Here is a 20303-nt window from a genome sequence, read left to right on the forward strand (position 1 = left end):
GTTTGTAAACTGAGCTCTGCTAAAGTGATCGTCTTTATTAACACGATTTTCATCTGACCCTGAATTGACCCTGGAACTCTAATTACTTAAGTTTAAGTATGATTGTGAACATACAGTGAATGAAGAATACATGAACCTGAGTGAATTTACAAAGTCAGCTGTTTAAAAACAGACTCTTAGAGGTCAGACTAAACTAATATGTAAATACATAATGATTTTCACCTCCAGAAATAGAGGTTATTCGCTCTCTCAAAATAATTACTATCATTCTGGCTTCATAACTATGCGTTGTTATTGCTTTCTAAGTCAAGCTGATTTCAAATCTTACTTTTCTTCTATTTTTTAATCCTTATTACAGTATTTTATGTTGATCTAGTCTCATTTAAAAATGGTCCTATTTTCTCAATGCAGATACAATTGACCTTGTCCAGAACAACCCTGTTTTTTTTTTGTTTTGTTTTGATAAAGGATGAAAAAGGAAAAAGGCTGGAAGCAGTGAATGCTGTTCAGTTTTATTCTCCTCCGTCAGCATATCTAAATGGTCCTCTTTATCCCAATAAGGATTTACCCAAATGTTCTTTGCAAACAAACTTCATTTTCTTTGAAATCCAAATTGCTGATGACTCTTTTCTTAGTAGACTTCATGTAAATAATATATTAAAAATAAAGGACTTGCAAAGGAATTTTTGTATGGAAGATTATGCAGTGTAATCCCAAATTATTTGAAGAACTAAAGGTTGGGCATTAATCTAGAAGTTAAATGAAAAGACCAAATGGACAATATTCAATCATTTCCATTTTATGTTTTAATGAAGAAGCTGTATGCAGAAGTACTTGTTATTTGATTTTATTTCTTACTGTTGGAAATTTTTATTGTTTACTACTAAATACTAAGGATTGGCCACAAAAAAATGTATTTTCACTCACTGAATCCTTTAGTGTGTCAATTAGATTATTTTGTACTTCAAATAAATAGTCATTTTCCTATCTATATTATCAGATATATATTTGGGGAAATCATCACAATAGTTTACCACTAATTAGAGTATTATTGATAACAAAAAATAAAGATCCCATAAAGAATGATTAACAGAAAATTAATTATAAACATCTGAGGTTTAGCACTGGTGGTTATGATTTTTATTAATCAAAGTCAAAGAAAGTACTTGATTTAGATCAAGCAAATAGAATCATCTTAACTCTCAGTTCTAACCTCATTTAATTTTGATTTCAAACATTAAAGTACCTGATTGAAAGTTCCAAATGCACTGGCCAGCTATTTAATCATGTTTACATTTTAGCAAAACATTAGCTTCAATTTTCTCCTAGATCTGAAGCCTGATCATTTATCCAACACTTCAATTCTTTAGCAAAGCATCTGCCAAAAATGAAGACAAAGAGACAGAATATGATAAAATTGGAGAGAAGATACACTTTTTTTTTTTAAATAGAGAAAATGTTTGTAAAAGATTGTGTGATCACACACCTAGAATCATGATTGAAACAGAATGAGGGGCAGATTGTTGATCAAACTAATTAGAATGATGCAGTGACAATGTAGGAATAACTTATCCACCTGTCTAACCAAAATCACCACACACAAAATACAAATATTCAATAACAATGTGATTATAATGTCCAATACCATGGCAAGAAATTAAATTGAAAGATACCTGACGGTCATGTGAATTATAAGGATATATGCTATAAGGAAATATTGTATAATGATATATACTATAAGGAAATAGAGCAATTTATTCCATTCTGAGTTAATCTCATCTACTAGTTTAGCCACAAATTCTTATAAGCCCCATTAAATGATTGCTGGTACTCTGTGGTCCTCACAGTAAACACTTTTGTACCAAAAAACACTATGAAATAGATGCATGCATCATGAACTTCAAAGGTATAAATGCCACTTATTTCACCTAAAGATTATTTTGCAGAGAAATTATAGATTTTTATAATAAAGTGTTTGGAACCAGGTTTATTTTTCTGTATGTAAATAAGCACTGGGGTGTAAACCAGAAGTGGGGGGCAGGGGAGAGGACTCCCACCCCCCCAAGAGACAGAATGCTGAGGGGAGCAGTGGTGAGAGAGGAGAGGTTTGCTACACCGTGTGTGAGTTAGCTCTGTGGCTGCCTATTAAACACAGGTTTCTTATGATAAGAGACAGGGGTAATAATATAGAAAGGTAGAAAGCTGAAGTGAACCATTGTAGAATTCAAAGTTTTTTAACTTAAAATTTTCAGTATGTGTGGAGAGCTGTGGAGTCCTAGTTACTGAAGGACTAGAAAGAAACATTGTGGGCTTTTAAAGAACAATGGTCTCTTGCACCGGAAAGGGAGTATGTTTTTGCTGGCAGGATAAAATGCTCAGACGGTGTACAAACAAGGGGGGTGAAAAAGTACGGAGGTGGGGACTGTGGGATATATAAGCAATAAAGGAGCTTCCTTTTGCCTGCGAATCGTGTGTGTGTGTATGTGTTTCATTATCATCCCCAGCCCACACCTCGAGACCTCGTTGCCTAGCTGGCCCGGGGTTAAGAAGCATCTAAAGTTAAATACAGAAATAAGTATCAACAAGAAAAAAGGAAACAAACTCTAGCAGAGTACAAAGATAATATATCAGGACACAGTATTACTAATATTTTGAATGTAAATAATTTACCATTATATAAAATGCATCAATATAACTCATGTCATAAACAGAAAAAAATCATGCTGCAAAACCTTACAATTCCTCTTTTTAAAAAAATAAAACAACCTAACAATCGAAGCAAAGGTGAGATTTCCTTTCTGCTGAAAAGCTACAACAACTAATATTCATATCATATAGCTTTCATTTAAAAAATATTCATTTTATTTATGCACACAGAACTGGGATTCAGGCCAGAGGTGCAGGGGCAGAAAGAGGATTCACTTATGACATAGCAAAGAGCAGAACAGGCAAATTGACTGAAATACACTGCTGAAGGGAGCAGCGAGTAGGTCAGGAGAGGTGTGCCACACCATTTGCGTGAGTCACCTCTTTGGCCAGGGATTGAATTTGTGCTGCAGTGTTTGTGATAGCCTCATGGTCCTGTGCTTTAACCTGTTGCACCACCAGCAAGGGCCCAGTATATTGTTTTCATATACATGCATTCCTTTACTTTTAAAAATATTTTTAATTCATACATAAATTTAAAGTATACCTAGAAGATATGTATATATCTTCTAGGGACTAAATTTTCATTTAATAGTTGCTCTACATTTAAATATTAGATTTTATTTATATAATAATACATTTTAAAATTTCTAAGAAAATTAAAATCTAATTCTAAGTTTTATTCAAAGAATTAGTCTATAAAATAGCCATATCAAAACTTTTAAAGTAAAATTATTAAAAAGACTATTGGCTGGTTTAAGACCAAAAACATACATAGGTTTACAAATGAACTTTGTGTTAGTTAAATTTGAATTTTAAGTTTAGCAAGTGGAAGATGGACTATTAATAATAACTACAGGTTGGATATTTGGTCATATACTTGGGGAAATATGCTAAGTCACTATTTAAAACTTACCATTACTGTAAGTTTCTGATGAATTAAAAATGTACCCAGAGAGGGCTCCCTGGTGACACAGGGGTTAGTCTCAGAAGTATCAGGGTATCTCCAGCCACTAGGGCAAGAGACACCCTGTCAGGGAGTTGACCCACATGGTGCAGCAAACCTCGCTCATCTCACCAGCTGCTCCCCACAGCACAACAGTGCATTTCAGCAGATCTGCCTATTCTGCTCCCCACCCTGTCTCTAGTTAATCCTCTCACTGCCTGCACTTCTGGCCTTGTGTGCATAAAAGAAAATGCACCCATAATAGAGCATACCTATGTTAGAGGAAAATAAAGGTTTTATTTTATTTATTTTTTAGATTTATTTATTTGTGCATACAGAACTGGGGTACAGGCCAGAGGCTCAGGGGCAGTGAAAGGCTTCACCAGAGACAGAGTGGGGAACAGAACAGGCAGATCCACAAAGTACACTGCTGAGGGGAGCAGTGGGCAGGTCAGGAGAGGTCTGCCACACCATGTGGTCTCCTCCGGGGTAGGCAGGAATCGAACTCTTGCGGAAGTGGCTTTAGATTCTCAGTGCTGTGCTTTAACCCAATGTGCCACCAGGGAGGGCCTATTTTATTTTTTAATCTGAGATGAGAAATATTTTCCTTAACAAAAGGCAAACTAGAGTAGAAACATGAGATGTTATTACTTAAAATTTATAAAATTTTTACTCACATTTAAAAAAAATCTATGAAGAAGCTAAAAGGAATGTGGGCAAGCTATAATTTGTAATACACAATTACAAAATTATTTATACTCACAATATATAAAGAACTCTAACCAAGGCACAAATGACATTGAAACTGAGCAAAATTTACTTTGAGAAAACCATTCATAGATACTTGAACTTGTGTTCAGAAATATGCATATATATACTTAATTATACATGAACATATACATTCTATGGGCTATAGTAAAGTTAGAAATAATGCATATGTGTGGCTACCCTGATGGCACTATGAAACTATTTGTAGCCACTGCAGCATGAGTTTGATCCCAGGCCAGGGAGGTGATCTTTCTCGATCTCTCCATCCCTCCCTTTTCTGCTCCCATTCTGTGTCCAGTCACTGCTCTTACCCTCCCATTCCTCTGGCTTGTACCCCAGTTCTTTTATCCATAAATAAATAAATCTTTAAACAAGAAATAATGCATATGTGTCTACTGTAAGGAAATAGAAAAAAAGTAAATGATGGCAAATATAAACTGCTAAAACAAATGTGGTTTGTTCACATCAAAAGATATAGGTGTTTATATTTATGCTTCTGTATATGAGATTAAAGAGTAAAAGAAAGGAGAAAGAGAACTGAAGAGAAATTTCCTATAAATTGGGATGAGCAAGGAGTGTATTAGAATTTTTAATTTCATTGTATTTAGTGTTTAATCTTACAAAATATATAAATTAATTCTTAAAAATAAATATTAATATTAAAGTTCTAGCATCAGAATATGATTTGAACGTCATTGTTAACATATCTTATCCTTTATAATGCATAAAATACCATCGTTTTTAAAGGTCTTTACAGATATACATTGATATTTATACATTTAGAATTCCTAAAATCAAATTAAGACGCAATGGAGATATTTTAAAAATTATGTAAATATTTAAGGAAAACATCATTCATTTTGTATCTCCTGCCAGAGTCTAGTGAGAAGTTTTTATTCCATGAGTCTGTATTTTGTTTTCTTTGCTTTGTTTTGTATATACTATGCATAAAACATTACAATCTGGAAGAATATGCTATGAGTGTGAAATGATGTTTGAATAACTTTGGAGAAAAGCTTGATATAGATCTCTGACAATTGTAAAATTGTATGAAAATGTTCAAGTAAAAATATAAAAAAATGTTAAAGCATTATGGAATATTTAATTGGTATTAACATGATCTCTACATACATTTAGCAAATAACTTAAAATAATTTTGCTAAAATATGTACAATCAAATATGTTGCTATATGTGTGTCTACATAAATAAAAGGTGAAGTAAAAATAACAAAATTCAAAAAAGCTGATTTTAAATTTTAAATAGTTGATTATTAAACCTGTTTTTAGATTATCTGATCTCACTACTAATATCCATTAGTTTTATTCCTAATTTGGAAATATGACAACATTAATATCAACTGTGTTCACTCTGTGCCTGAATGTGGCAATTGTGATACATATGATTTTATTGTCTCATCACAATCCAAGGAATCAACTATAAGGATTAATGGTCCCTGACAAGGCTACCATCTAGTGGTGATTAATTTAAGCATAATCAATTACTTCAGAATTGTTAATCTGGCATCCCAGGGAAGGAGCTAGGGAGTTCAGTTACAGGAACAAAAATTAGATTGCTGAATAATTGATTTGAAAATAGCATGGAATTCTTAATTAAAGATGTTGTAGCCTACTTCTGCATATTTAAATATGTCCTATCTTGCAAGATTGTGTTAATGGATCCAAATATAATGAAAATACTAGATATCTAATATTGTGAGCACTGCAGAAAGTAATTTAAGATGTTAGTTTCTGAAAACAATGTCCTATTTTACTAAATCTTTATATCATTATCATGTAGCCTAAATATGTTTAATTTATTGGTTATTATAATATAGAAGATTGAGATAATTTTCTATTATCTATATTTAGGAGTAAGAATGAAAAACTGTTCATTGGGATAAATTAGGGGGAAAAATTGAAACTACCTATTACACAGAAAACTGTCAGTGTTTTCAATCCATGTCTCTTCAGTACAAATTTAATGGTACATGGGACTTGTTCACAGCCCATAACAAGTTCATAAATGGTTTCCATGGCATAACCCACATTCCGCCCAAAACTCTATGCACTTGAAATTGAGCAGATCTCATGATACTTCACACTCAATTTCAAAGTACTCCAAAGGGTGCTTTTATGCTTTTTATTTTTTTTTCAATTAATTATAGCAAGTGTCACCATGGACAACTTGCAGCAGTTAATTGGATTTGACAGGTTAACTTGAGATCCCTATTCACTGAATGCACTAGGGAGCTGGGATGAGCAAACGGGTTGCTCCCAACAGAAAAGAGAAGATTAAAAAAAAAAAAATGGTGACATAGTGAACAATAGACAGCCTGGAAATATTTATGTCTGAAAGTAAAGGAAGACTAGAGAATGAATACATCTGTGAGATGTCATTTTGTAACAGGTACAGATTTCATAGACTCTGCTCCCACTCCAGATATTGGAACTACTAATCCCATCAATAGCAAGGAGAAGCACATTGGGACTTGAAGGCAGACCTGAGCAGCCAGGTTAGGATAAAACCCGACATACGGGTGGTTCACAGCTGGTCGTTTGGCTCTCAAAGGGTTTTCAGTGTGCTGAAACCCATCCATGGAGTCCATGAAACCTGTACCTGTTACAATTTCATTATTCTTATATTATTTATGTAACCCAATTTCCTTCTATTTTGGAAATTTCTCTATTAAAATTTTATAATAACAGGGACTTGAAAGATATTTTAATAGCTGCAAAAATTAAAATATTGCTACTTCATGCTTCTTATAGACTATATTCAAAGGCCATAAAACACAATTTTAAGTTCAAAATTGGTCCCCTGTTTTCGACTCCCCACTTTAAAGTTACCTGTTCTTCCTCTTTACCTGAAGTGTGGCTGGTACAGTAGACACACTCAATCTTTTGAGAAACTTCATACTGTTTTCATAGGAATTGGACCAGGCTACACATTCCCACTGACAGTGTACTAGGTTTCCTTTTTCTCCACCTCCTCAACATCATTCATTATTTCTAGTTTTTGATATGGGTCATTCTCACAGATGTGAGAGTATCTCATTGTGAGTTTAATGCCCGGTACACTGCTGATAAGTGATGATGAGTATTACTTCCATGTGCCTTGGTGGGCATCTGTTACTGTGCATTCAGTTCTTCTCACTGCCAACCTTACTGATCAATATTCTCATTGCCAAACTTACTGATCAATATCAGATGCTTGGCTGGAAACCCTTGTAAGTAAGTCCCTCTTTAGCCTTAACTTCCTCTATGTTCTCATTTTTGTTGGTAGCTAGAAATGACTGGCTTTCCAAAACTCCCTACACTTACTGTTTTTCCATGTCAGTTCTTTGATGAGGCTGATTAGTGATTTTCTTCTATTCTCCCAAATAGACTCTTCTTTTTCAGTCTCTCCCATAATTATGCAAGGTCTCATTCTCATAATTAGTCCCTAATACATAATTCTCATGATTTAAACTTGTTGATAGATATTTTATGAAAAATGAGACTTTTGGGCCCTCCCTGGTGGAGCAGCTGGTTAAAGCACAGCACAAAGAAGCTAAAGCCACTTCCGCATGAGTTCGATCCCCGCCTGCCCCAGAGGTGACCACATTGCGTGGCAGACCTCTCCTGACCCGCCCGCTGCTCCCCTCAGCAGTGTACTTCGTCGATCTGCCTGTTCTGCTCCCCACTCTGTCTCTGGTGAATCCTCTCACCCCCCGCATCTCTGGCCTGTACCCCAGTTCTGTACAAATAAATAAACATATCTTTAAAAAAATAATAATAATGAGACTTCATAGTCATACACACTGTGTTTGTAAGATGCTCACAACATAAAATAATAATTCTACTGCATATAGGTTTACCAGGTTTCTTCATAGTATGGTTATTCCTACTTTATATTTCTTATGAATGGAAATACTTATAAACACTTTCTTTTCATAAATCAAAGAAATAATTCAACAGTAAAATTATGTAATTTAATAAACTTTCAAGTACAATAAGGAGTTGGAAATTTTTATCATTGTAGAGCAAATAATTATAGAAAATTTTACTTGATTAATTAGAAGAGTCAACGTTTTTTTTTTTTAAACAAAGCCTTATTGATTCTTCTACCCTAGATAAGTTAAACAAAAGAAATCCTTTTGTTGTTAATTCAAATTCATTTTTTCCATCCTGTGCACTATACAAACACATTCCTTTGTGATTTTCAAGGTCATAGTCAATACACAATGAACAGTAGCTTTATTTCACCAGGAGACATAGTAAATGGTAGATTTACACATAAAAGCAAAGGCTCTGTCTTTAGTATAGTGAGCTCCAGCTTCCTTCTTTGTACTTCAATTCCCAGTTCTTTGCAGCTTCCTCTCCTATACAAGTATTCATTATCACAGGAAGGAAGTCTTGTCACATGCAGTGACAAATTGTTTCACTTATTTAAAAAAGAGCCTTTGTATTTCACTCCATATGCTAGTGCAAACACTTTAATGATTAGGAAAAGATAAAATCCTTAGCTAGTAGGAACAGAAATTTCTCAGTGTTCACAGGCTTATAAGCAAACCACATACTGAGTTGCCAATCCAACTGCTTGAACAACAATCTTTTTAATCAGTAAATCATTATGCCAATAACAACATCAACAGCATAAAAGTTGTTCACTCTAGTCTTATATAGTGCTTAATATTTTCAAAAACGTATTAATTATTAAAAGTATTTCATCCCAGAAAAAAAAAGATGAGACGACCATCCCACTGACTCAAAAATTGACTTTAGAAGTTAGAGTCCTATCCTATTTCTAAATTAAGGGGAAGCCATGTTGTTTGTGAATTTGCTAAATCATGGTTGCTGAATAGTCTTTTACTATTGAATCCTGTCAGATAGCTGTTCTCTAAATATCAACACAATCATTTAATATGAAAAAGTTCAATTCATTACTAAACATGGTAAGGAAGAATACCATCTGACAAAACTTTGACAGTGGTAGGGAAGGCTAAATTCCAATCATTAGCTTTAGCATTTCTTGGTTTACAGGCCACCTATTTCAGAATAAAATGTGCTATTTTGTAAGGTTCATTTGAGATGTTTTCTCAGTAAAATTGTGAGAATAATGGCCTTCATGTGCTGAGAGATATTATAACCTAGAGAAAGAATTGTCTACATGTTCTTCTATTTATCCTTCAATACATTTCCCTGCATCCCTTGCTGATCCTTAACTTCTGAGGTTAACCAAGTTGTTAGTATCTATTCTAGAGACCATGCCAGACCTGGACTAAGGTGACAGAGTCACCACTTATTTACCCATCAAAATTATCATTCTTTTAAAATACTAGATAATAGCTATGGTGAATTCAGCAGTGGATGAATTCCTAATTACCCCTTCATATCTACCTAAAGAGCTAACTCCTGTGGAAATTGTGACTCTTTTACCTTGAATTAGGAATCCCTCTTACTTTCTCTCATGGAATATGTAAATAAATACCTAGCAACAAATTTTATTATTTTACTCGTGTTTGTTTGTTCATATCCCATATCAGGCTGTTTATCCTTAAGAATAAAAGGTCTAGTGAGCTTCAGTTTCCACAATATCAAGACATGTTGCTTGAATAAATAAATGAAACAATGTATACTAATATGTAAAATACTCTCTCCTGAGAAATCTGCTAATGAAATTACCTCTAATAGCTAATTGGAAGGGAGCAGAATATATGCAAATATTGCCAGTCTTAAACTACTGGAATCCTTTTAATGTGATTGTAATATTGGGGTGCAAAATAAACCATCCCATAGCCCACTGAGTTGTTCTCACATTGCTGTAAATTCTAAAGAATAAAAGAGCAGGCCAGGAATATTTGTTCTGTGCTTTAGGACTTAGAGCATCAAGAACAGTAAAGAAGGGGAATTTGCATAACAAAGCAAACACTCCTCTCTCTTAGATGGAGAGCAGTGTTTACTGACAGGCTAGAAGTGGATGAGACCCCCAAAGCTACATTCTTCTAGGTTGTAAAAGGCAGAAAAGTGACTGCATCCCAGGTTAAGAGAAAGGCAGAAGCTTAGGACATACTGAATCCTTTGATTAGGGAAGGGTTAAGGATTTAGGCAAAGGCAGAAGCATCTAATCTTGGGAAACTTCACTGTCCTACAGAATGAATGGTGAAGAGAAGCTAGAGAAGAGTTGAAGAACACCTATTGGGAACATAAATAGAGACACAGAAGAGAAGACACAGAGCAGAGAGACATTTGAAGGAGGTGGGGACTTAGGGGTCACAGAAGGAGACACATGGAGTTGAAACACATAGAGACAGTTGGAAGAGACATGGGTGAGAGCCCCTTGAGTAGGCTGACAATGGCAGTTATTACCTTGATCTGTGATTTGATTTTTCTCCTTTCATCTCAGACTTACTTGGCCTCTCCTGCCTTTTACCTATTGTTCTCTCCAGCAGCTGACTTAGATTTATTGTAAACTTTCTTTCAGGGTTACCTGAAAGTTTCAAGCCAACCCTGTTTGATTGGGCACTATACAGAGGGAGTAGGTAACTAAATTTTTTATTCAGAATATTCTTCCTTCTCTCTCTATGCACATTAGTTCTATTAAAGTTCTTCTACACAAAGAATTTGCTTTGCCTTTATGAGTGGATGTCAATTACTTTAGAGCATGCAAGTCTGGGTACCTCTCAGTCTCACCACTAATCTAATAATAGCAAATATACTTGGGACACCAGTTAATCTCTTCTGAGTTATCCTTTGTTTGTGCCTAGTGCTTTTGCTAAGAATAGATTCTTAAATTATCCCATGAGGATTAGTTCATGTTTCTGCAAACAAAGAGATGTTAGCAAACTATGACAACTAAGATTAGGAAACAAAGCCAGCTGGTATGTGACAGTGGGTAGGTCAGTCTATCCTACCCTTATGAATCAATGTGTCCTACCCTTATGAATCAATGTGTACATTGAATACAGATAAGAGGGGAGTTCGGTTTCAGTATGGAGCCCATGCCAGAATGTAATCATGTACACCTCTGAAGGGAAGGAGAATATGCTACCTCAAAATATGCTTCTTGGTATAAGGGTTATTTTAGGCTGATTGTTTTTAAGAAACATAAGACAAGCTCCTAAACTCAAGTAGAAGTTAACTGTTTTAGAAGAGACATTTATGATTCTCCCTCCATAAAGAAGAATTATTTAATCTCTAGAAACTCATATCAGTGTGGAAAGCAATGATTTTCTACTACATTATCAACTATTCCATTCTCACAGTACTATTTTTGGTAACCTCCCATTAACAGGTTTTTCTTCCCAATTACCCCCCCCAAAAAAATCTTTTTTTGTCATTTAACTGAAGATGATATTTAAGGTAATGATTTCCACCATTTCTGGGATTTATTCAGTTTACCTGAGTACCTACCATGTTTATAAAAAGTAAACATGTTATTAAAAGTATGTCTCTTTTTCTCTTGCTAATCTTTTATTATTTTTTCATTTACTTTACAGTCGTAATGTTGGTTTACGTCATTGTTTGTACTCATATAGCAAGAGTAAGAAGGCAAGAGCTAAGAAGGTTATAGGAAAAATTAATTATTCTCTTTTAGACCTATCCTCTGTAAGTATACTATTTTATTAGGCAATGTTTTCTTCCTAAAACACTTTCTTGATAAAGACTGTATTTTGGTACAAGTGCCTAATCTCATTGTAAATCAAATTTATCATGGCCCAGCTGATCACATGTTGAATGAGTGCCCTTCAACTGTCTTCCTTAGCCCAAGTCTGAGTGTGCTTTTGCAAATTTTCTTTACATGATAGTGAATCATAATTACATGAAGACAAAAATAAATTTGGTTCATAGTCACTCTTTTTCCTAACAATCAGTTCTATCAAGAGATATAGATTGAATGGTAACACATCCTCTCCTCCACTCAAATATGTGTTCATATCCTAACCCCTAACTCCTCTAATGTAGTCTGTTAATGTTACCTTATTTGGAAAATAGGTCTTTTCAGGTGTAACTTCAATGGGATCTTAAGATGAGTATTCCATCCTACTGTGCCTCATGGGTCTAAAGCGAAGGACACATTTATATAAGTAATTGCTTGTAAAAGAAAACATAAGGGAAGGAAGGCAATGTAAAGAAAGAAGCAGAGATTTTGTTTGGTCTCATGTCAAGAAAATTAGCAATGATTTAAGGTACATAGTTGACATTTCTGTATTTCAGACTTTCAAGAACTGGAAAGGAGTTTATTTTTGTTGTTTTAAGTGACAAAGTGTATAGTATTTTGTTATGGCAATCTGTGAGAACACAGCTGCTTTTAAATATTTCACAGAATAAAAATTCTGTATAAATCAACAACAGAAATATTAACATTAGCCATTTAGACAACTACCACCATTATGTGAAAGATAGATTGTCCTTATAAATGTGGTGTTCAGATCCCTTAGATAAACTTCAATTTTATTTTTACAACTGGCTCATTTATCTTATGGTTACATTAATTGGTGACTGTCAGACAGAAAACATTTCTATTATTACTGAAACAGAAGCATCAAATTGGCTAGACTAAGATATAGTAAATTATCAAACATTAAAGCATATGAAGTTACTATTTTTTGTACTGACGAAATTTGTGCATATTGGCATTTTCATGTAGCAACTTTAATAGGATTTATTCAAGGGAAAATAACATGCTCTGTAAATACTTGATATTTTGATTATTATTCCTTTCCTATAATGACTTTTGTCAGGATTTTTCAGTGGTATAGAGTACAATCCCATGTAGTGATAGGCCTTCTATGAATAAATCATACACTTCACAACACACAACACAGAAGAGAAATAGAGCAACAGTTAAAATAAGCTACAGAACCATTAGAGATGCCTGTTCTTGTTCATAAGTTCTCGTCACTGACTGATTTAATTTTCTCTTGGCCAAAATGATCCTCACTCAAATGATGTTCTCAAATAAAACCATAAACATTGATGCATGTTCAAACAAAAGTGAGGTCTGGTTCATTAAAATGTGCTTACTAGCTGACAATATACACTCAGCTGGTTGTTTTTATATATGATTCATAGGCAAGATATAAACATGAATCATGGAAAGGAAAACAACTTGAGATAGTTTACTTCTGGAATACCAAAACACTGTCATTCACAGACTATTTTCAATGCTTTTTCTGGATATTATGCATAACTCAAATAGAGATTTCTTCTATTTAAGATTTAGTAATTCAACCCATTAATGGAAATTTCCAAATTTTTTAATTAAAAAAAATCATACCATAACAAGTCAAAGTTTGAGAGTCAGAAAGCTAGAATATTTTTGTTGCTAACATATTTCACATATTACATTGATGAGATTTTTCCCAAATAAAGTATATTTAAATAATTTTGGGGTTTATGAAAGGAGATAAATTATAAAATAATTCCTAAATATATTCAATTATGTATAGAAAGCATTTCTCAAAATATAGCTTAAGGAATTTGATAGAAAACACTTTAGATAGAAACTATACTCTCACATTGAAAGAAAGTTATCAAAAAATTAAATGGGTGGTTATATCCTATGAGGACCAAAAGGAATCAAAATGAGAATATATCAAAGAATAATTAATGAATTAATGGTTTTGCTCCTAATAGAATATAAAAGCAATGGTCTAAACTAAAAAGCAAGTTGAAAATGGAATGTACACTGTCTCACAAACTATTAAGTGGTATTATGTGGTGATTTTAATGAGCTTCCTTCCATACACTTATTAGCCAAAATTACTTATTATAGATTTTTAATTATATATCAATTCCTATCAGTTTAATTGTATAATGGCAATTGGCAGGAGTGACCAGGTATCAAAGTAATGTAAAAGTTACTGATAATATAGAAGTACATATGTGCTGTCCAATGGAGAAAATATTTTCCCTTCAAAACCTAAAACCCAAGGGGAAAAAATATCCCTGCCATCATGTCTTCTTTCATTTTTCTACATTTACAGTGTACAGGTTATATGTGCCCAAGTTTATTTTTTCCACTAGATTGAGATCCTTCACACACATAGACACACACGCACAATCTCAATCTTGATAATAATAGACATAGGAAATTAACTCATACCACCCTGGATTCTTCTAGGTTGTCAAATAATCAAATTAGATAGAGGAAGAATAGAAAAAAGTCACTAAGAAGTTTAATCATACCATGGAAGACCTCCTGTACACAGGGGAGAGATCCCACATGAGTAATTCACCCATGTTGCTTTAGATGATATTTTAAATTGCCTGGCTACCACAGAAAGACTTTAGAAGAGGAGATAGGAGGTTAGGAAGTAACCAAAAAGGTACAGTAGACTTTCTGCCTTTTCCTTTAAAAAGAGACAAAGAGATTAGGTCTTTCTAGAAGAGGCCATTATAGAAGTTTATATGAAAAATAATCTCAAAGTCAATCTCTGCCCATTCTTCAGAGCCCTTTCCATTATATTAACCTTTTGCCTCAAGAGGCATATTTTGGGGTATAGACTTTTGGTTCTTTACACTAAAATACAGAGATGGGGAATTAAAAACTTGTATGGGGCCCTCCCTGGTGGTTAAGCAGATTAACACACAGCACTAAGAAGCTAAAGCCACTTCAGCATAAATTTGATCCCCACCTGGGAGGTGACCACATGACATAGCAGACTTCTCCTGACCCTCCCGCTGCTCCCCTCAGCAGTGTACTTCATCCATCTGCCTGTTCTGCTCCCCACTCTGCCTCTGGTGAGTCCTCTCACCGCCCCTGCACCTCTGGCTTGTACCCCAGTACTGTATGCATAAATAAATCTTTAAAAAAAAAAGTGTATGTGCAATATCTGGAAATAGTTGCTGCCAATATTTTGCTCTATGTCATTCCTGCCCCTTATACATTTTTATTGAAAAATTGTTCTTCATATATGTTGTTTTCCTGTCACTTCCATCCCATGTTCCATAGAAACCTAAGATTAACATATAGTTTCCTTGTCTTTACTAATCTCTCCTAAAATATGCTGTATAATGTTTAAGATCATTAATTGATTTTTAAAAATATATTAAATCCAAGAACATATTAAACTCGTTGGTTATATGAGGAACATGATATAAAAAGGAAAAATTTTCCATATCTAGGCAGTATTTTGGATTTCCCCAATTAAAATAGTAAACATATTCTGCCTTTAAATTAAAATGCTTTTGTAGAACCAGATGAAAAAAATTTTCTTTACCTAAGGGTAAAATATCCCCTCAAAAATGTTTTCATTTGCTCATTTAAAAATCTGAAATCTCTTCAGTTATCACAAAAGATTCTATTTGATTAATAAAATAGTGACAATGAGCAACACCTTTGCTAGAATAGTAAAGGAATTGCAAAGAAACAATCCATGGCTCAACTAGGAAAGTACCAAGAAATGAAAATAGGACTGTATACTAGACTGCCTGGGCATGGAGGAACAGTGACCCAAGACTCCTGCCAGTAGGAGCCACTGAAGATAAGGTCAACATGCGATCATACTGAGGCTATATTCTATTGGCAGAGATACTCCCTGCTTTCATTGGTCATATGAGGAAGGTTCTGGGTAGCTCCCTTTCTACTGGATCACTTTTAAACTTTTATTTCCTTAAATACAGACTGACTAGAGCCTAACAATGCTGAGTCAGCTCCACAGTGGGTCACAGTTCTATTACACAGTGAGTCAACAAGTAACCTGTATGATGCCCAAACAAGACTACATTTTCACATACAGCTCATAAAATCTCAGACTAGGAAGAAAGCACTGTCCCTCACTAGAAGATATAGCCACGTGCAGACCCAGCTGATCCCAGGCTCTTTATATTGCAAACACACACAAAACTTTAATTTTAGTAAGAATATATCCTATCTTAACCTCTATCTTTGGAATAAAGGCAACGTGTCCAAAAATCTGAGTTTGGTGGTGCAACATTTTATAGCATAGCAAAAGCATAAACATGTTGGAAATGATTAACTGTGAAAAAAGATATTCAGGGCCCTCCCTGGTGGTGCAGCAGGTTAAAGCACAGCATGGTGAGGCTATTGCAGCTATTGCAGTATGAGTTTGATTCCCTGCCCTGGTGGTGATCCACATGGCATGGCAGATCTCTCCTAAACAGCCTTCTGCTCCACCTCAGCAGTGTACTTCACTGTTCTGCTCCCCACTCTCTCTGGTGAATCTGCTCACCCCCTGCATCTCTGGTCTGTACCCCAGTTCTATATGCATAAATATATAAATCTTAAAAAAAAAAAAAAAAGAAGAAGAAGAAATAGGGCTCTCCCTGGTGGTGCAGTGGGTTAAAACACAGCACTAAAAAGCTAAAGCCACTTCAGCATGAGTTCAATCCCCACTCCAGAGGTGACCCACAAGGCACAGCAGACCTCTCCTGAGCCTCCCACTGCTCCCCTCAGCAGTGTACTTCATTGATCTGCCTGTTCTGTGCCCCACTGTCTCTGAGGACCCCACTGTGTCTGTGATGAATCCTCTCACCACCTCTGCACCTCTGGCCTGTAACTCAGTTCTGTAGGCACAAATAAATAAATCTTTAAAAAAAAATAAGAGAGAAAATACATGCATACATACATACATGCATGCATACATACATACATACATATATATATATATATATATATTTAATTCTCTATTTCAAAAGACTGAACACAATCGATTCATTCATAAATAATGACTCCCAGCTAGTTTTCAAAATGTTAGTCTTCTTGCTGGGAGCTGATCCAAGTGATATAGCAGGCCTCTTCTGCCTTGCCCACTACTCCCCTTTGCAGTGTATTTCAGTGGATCTGCCTGTTCTATTCTCACTGTCTCTGGTGAGTCCTCTCACCCACCTGAAGTTCTAGCCTATACCCCAGTTCTTTATGCATCATAAATAAATCTTTGAAAAAATAAAAATTCACATACTTTAAATATATTTCATTCAAATTTTAACCTTTTATCTCCTTGCTATCAAGATGCTACAAATATTGAAAAATCTTAACTATAGAAAATATTGGTTATAATATAGTAAAGTTCAAAAAAATATATTCAATGAAATAAATAGGAAGGATTGTTAATGTACTTGTTCATTAATATCTAAATATTACTACTGGCTTATCAATAGGACACTCCAAAAATACATGGAAATGACTGAATTTAGTTATCTTTGATATATTACTGACCATCAACTATATAGAAACCATAGATATACTTTTTGCTTCATCTTTATAAAGATTTATTTGTTCAAATAGTATAGAAAGTATCTTATTTATCTCCATGTTACTTTATTTATTTATTTATTCTATATATTTAAAGATTTAGCATAAACTTATATATTTTTTTCTTTCCTTCTAGCTGGCTCCTCAAATGCAAGGATTTAGTACAGTTGCAATTGCTCAATTTGTCCAGGTTGGCAGGAGCTGCTATATGAGTGTTTGAACCTGTGACCCTTTGAAAATGCTTTTCAAAAGCCTTCCACAAACACTGAAGATGGCTGGGTACAAAAATATTAAGTTACAACTTTTTCAATTAAATGTTGACACTGCATTTTCTTTTGGCATTCGTAATATCCAGCTATCCTTTGAACCTTTGAAAATAGCTTATTTTCTATCTATGTGATACTGGTAAGGCTTTTTCCTTAAAAAAAAAAATAAACAAACAAACAAAAAAACCTTGTGGAAGCTTCCTCCATTGTGTACACAATACCTTTTCTATGCTTAGAACAATAGGCAACAGTTCACCACTATGCTTGGGAATCACTGTAACTAATAAAGCCATCAAAAAGAAAGCAGAGAAATATACAAACTATGATGTTAAATACACCCATTTAGCATGTTTTAGAAGGGGAACTGAAACAGTCACTCTGCAAGACCTCTGCTGGGAATGTGTCAGTTGGAAACTGAAATTTTTAATTGTTATGTGCATATCTGCAAGTAATCAGGAAAACCATACACATATTGGTTACAGTCTTACAAATAAAATTTAAAGGTAAACATACTTAGAATACAAACTCTTTGAACAATGATGATCAAATAATAATTTTGCCTTAATTTACTTTCAGTTCATCAACTTCTCCAACTTGTAGACTAGAGGAACACAAAAGAGAGCACAGAGAACGCACAGTGAAGTGATAGTCAAAAATCTCTCCATACCAATACTTGCAATAGTATTAGACTAAAATATCCTTCAAAAGTAATTATCATAAAATATTTAAAAAAGGAAGACTCAACTATACTTTGCTTCTAAAATGTATATTTCGATCAAATAGAAGTTAACCACACTAGAAACAAGTCATGCTAAAAGTGGATTTCAAAGTCTTGGATTTGTTTTGAAAACATTTAAGATCCCTGAATGTTGTCCAGTGTAGCTCCTTCTATTGAAAGATATTCTTAACATGGTCAAAATTCATTTTTTGAATTTATGGCTTATATTAAAAAGCAAATATGATTTGTAGATCTCTCACACAAACCCTAATCAATTTTCTTCCCCTATGACAAAACAATATTGCCCTTAATATATATAGCAATTTTAGAATGATTCAAGGCATTTCTACCTGAAAGCAATGATAACATTAATAAGTGTTATTTATTAATGATAAATGGTAAATCTAAATGAAAGATTATAGAAAGAAGTAGTGTTATAAAGTGGGAGTAACATAGCTTTGAAAATAAAATTTTTCTCTTGCAATAATCTCATGAATTGGGTAAGATACTAAATGTATATGAACTTTATTTTTTTCATCTACAAGAAGAATCTGATTATATCTTCCTAATTATATCACTGATATAATTATGCATTAATATATAAAAATAGTTTGCAAATTGAGATTATATAAATGTTACAACTGTATTATTACTCTTTTAACATTCTATTTTATGAGTATGTTTATCAGATATGTTCATTGAGTAACATACAAATGCCTGATTGGAAATAGGCAGCAGAATTGTATTGGTCTGTGAGAATGAGGACATAACAGTTTTGGTGAATTTATATTTATGTTTATTTTGGTGGTCAAGACTTGGAAGTTTTCCAAAGTGCTGGAAATTTTAATTTTATCATATGTACTTGTATATTTCAGTTAAGTGATTTTTTATTAAAGAGACACAGGACTAAATTCATGTTATGAAAATCATCCCCAAAACATGTCAATCTGGTGAATGGATGTGATATTGAAATATTAGATAAAAAATAAATTAAAGGCCCTCCTTGGTGTCGCAGCGGGTTAAAGCACAGCACTAAGAAACTACAGCCACTTCTGCATGAGTTCTAACCCTGCCCACTGGAGGTGATCCCACATGGCATGGCAGACCTCTCCTAACCCACCCGCTGCTCCGCACAGTAGTGTACTTCGACAAGTCTGCCTGTTCTGCTCCCCACTCTGTCTCTGGTGAATCCTCTCACCGCCCCTGTATCTCTGGCCTTTACCCAGGTTCTGTATGCATAAATAAATAAATCTTTAAATAAAAAAAATTAGATTAAAAAATATTAGACAGAAATAAAGTATGCATGCTGTTAACATTGTGTCAATATTGGCTCATTAGAGATGACAACTACACTCATATTATTATAAAATGTTATCAGTAAAGGAACTGGTTGTGTGCTATATAGAACTCTGTATACTACCTTTACACCTTTTTTTTTTATAATAGTTTATTTTTACATCATTTTGTGCCTTGTTCCATCTCAGTTGTAATCCCTGTGGACTTCCCATCACCAAATCACCTGTGTGCCATCATCATAGTCCTGCCTTTACACCTTTTTTTAATGTATAAATCTATTTATGAAGTAGATATTGCAAGCAAATTGCTTGTTTAAAAAAAAAAAGAATTACTGTATCCCTCCCCTCCCACCACTACTAGCAGATACAAAGATAAAAACTTATATATCCCAATAATCATAATCTGGGGAAAAAAGAAATGTGTGCGTATATATATATATATATATATATATATATATATATATAT

Source organism: Condylura cristata, unplaced genomic scaffold, assembly GCF_000260355.1.
Source record: "Condylura cristata isolate star-nosed mole 26May11 unplaced genomic scaffold, ConCri1.0 scaffold00013, whole genome shotgun sequence".
Classification (NCBI taxonomy): Eukaryota; Metazoa; Chordata; class Mammalia; order Eulipotyphla; family Talpidae; genus Condylura; species Condylura cristata.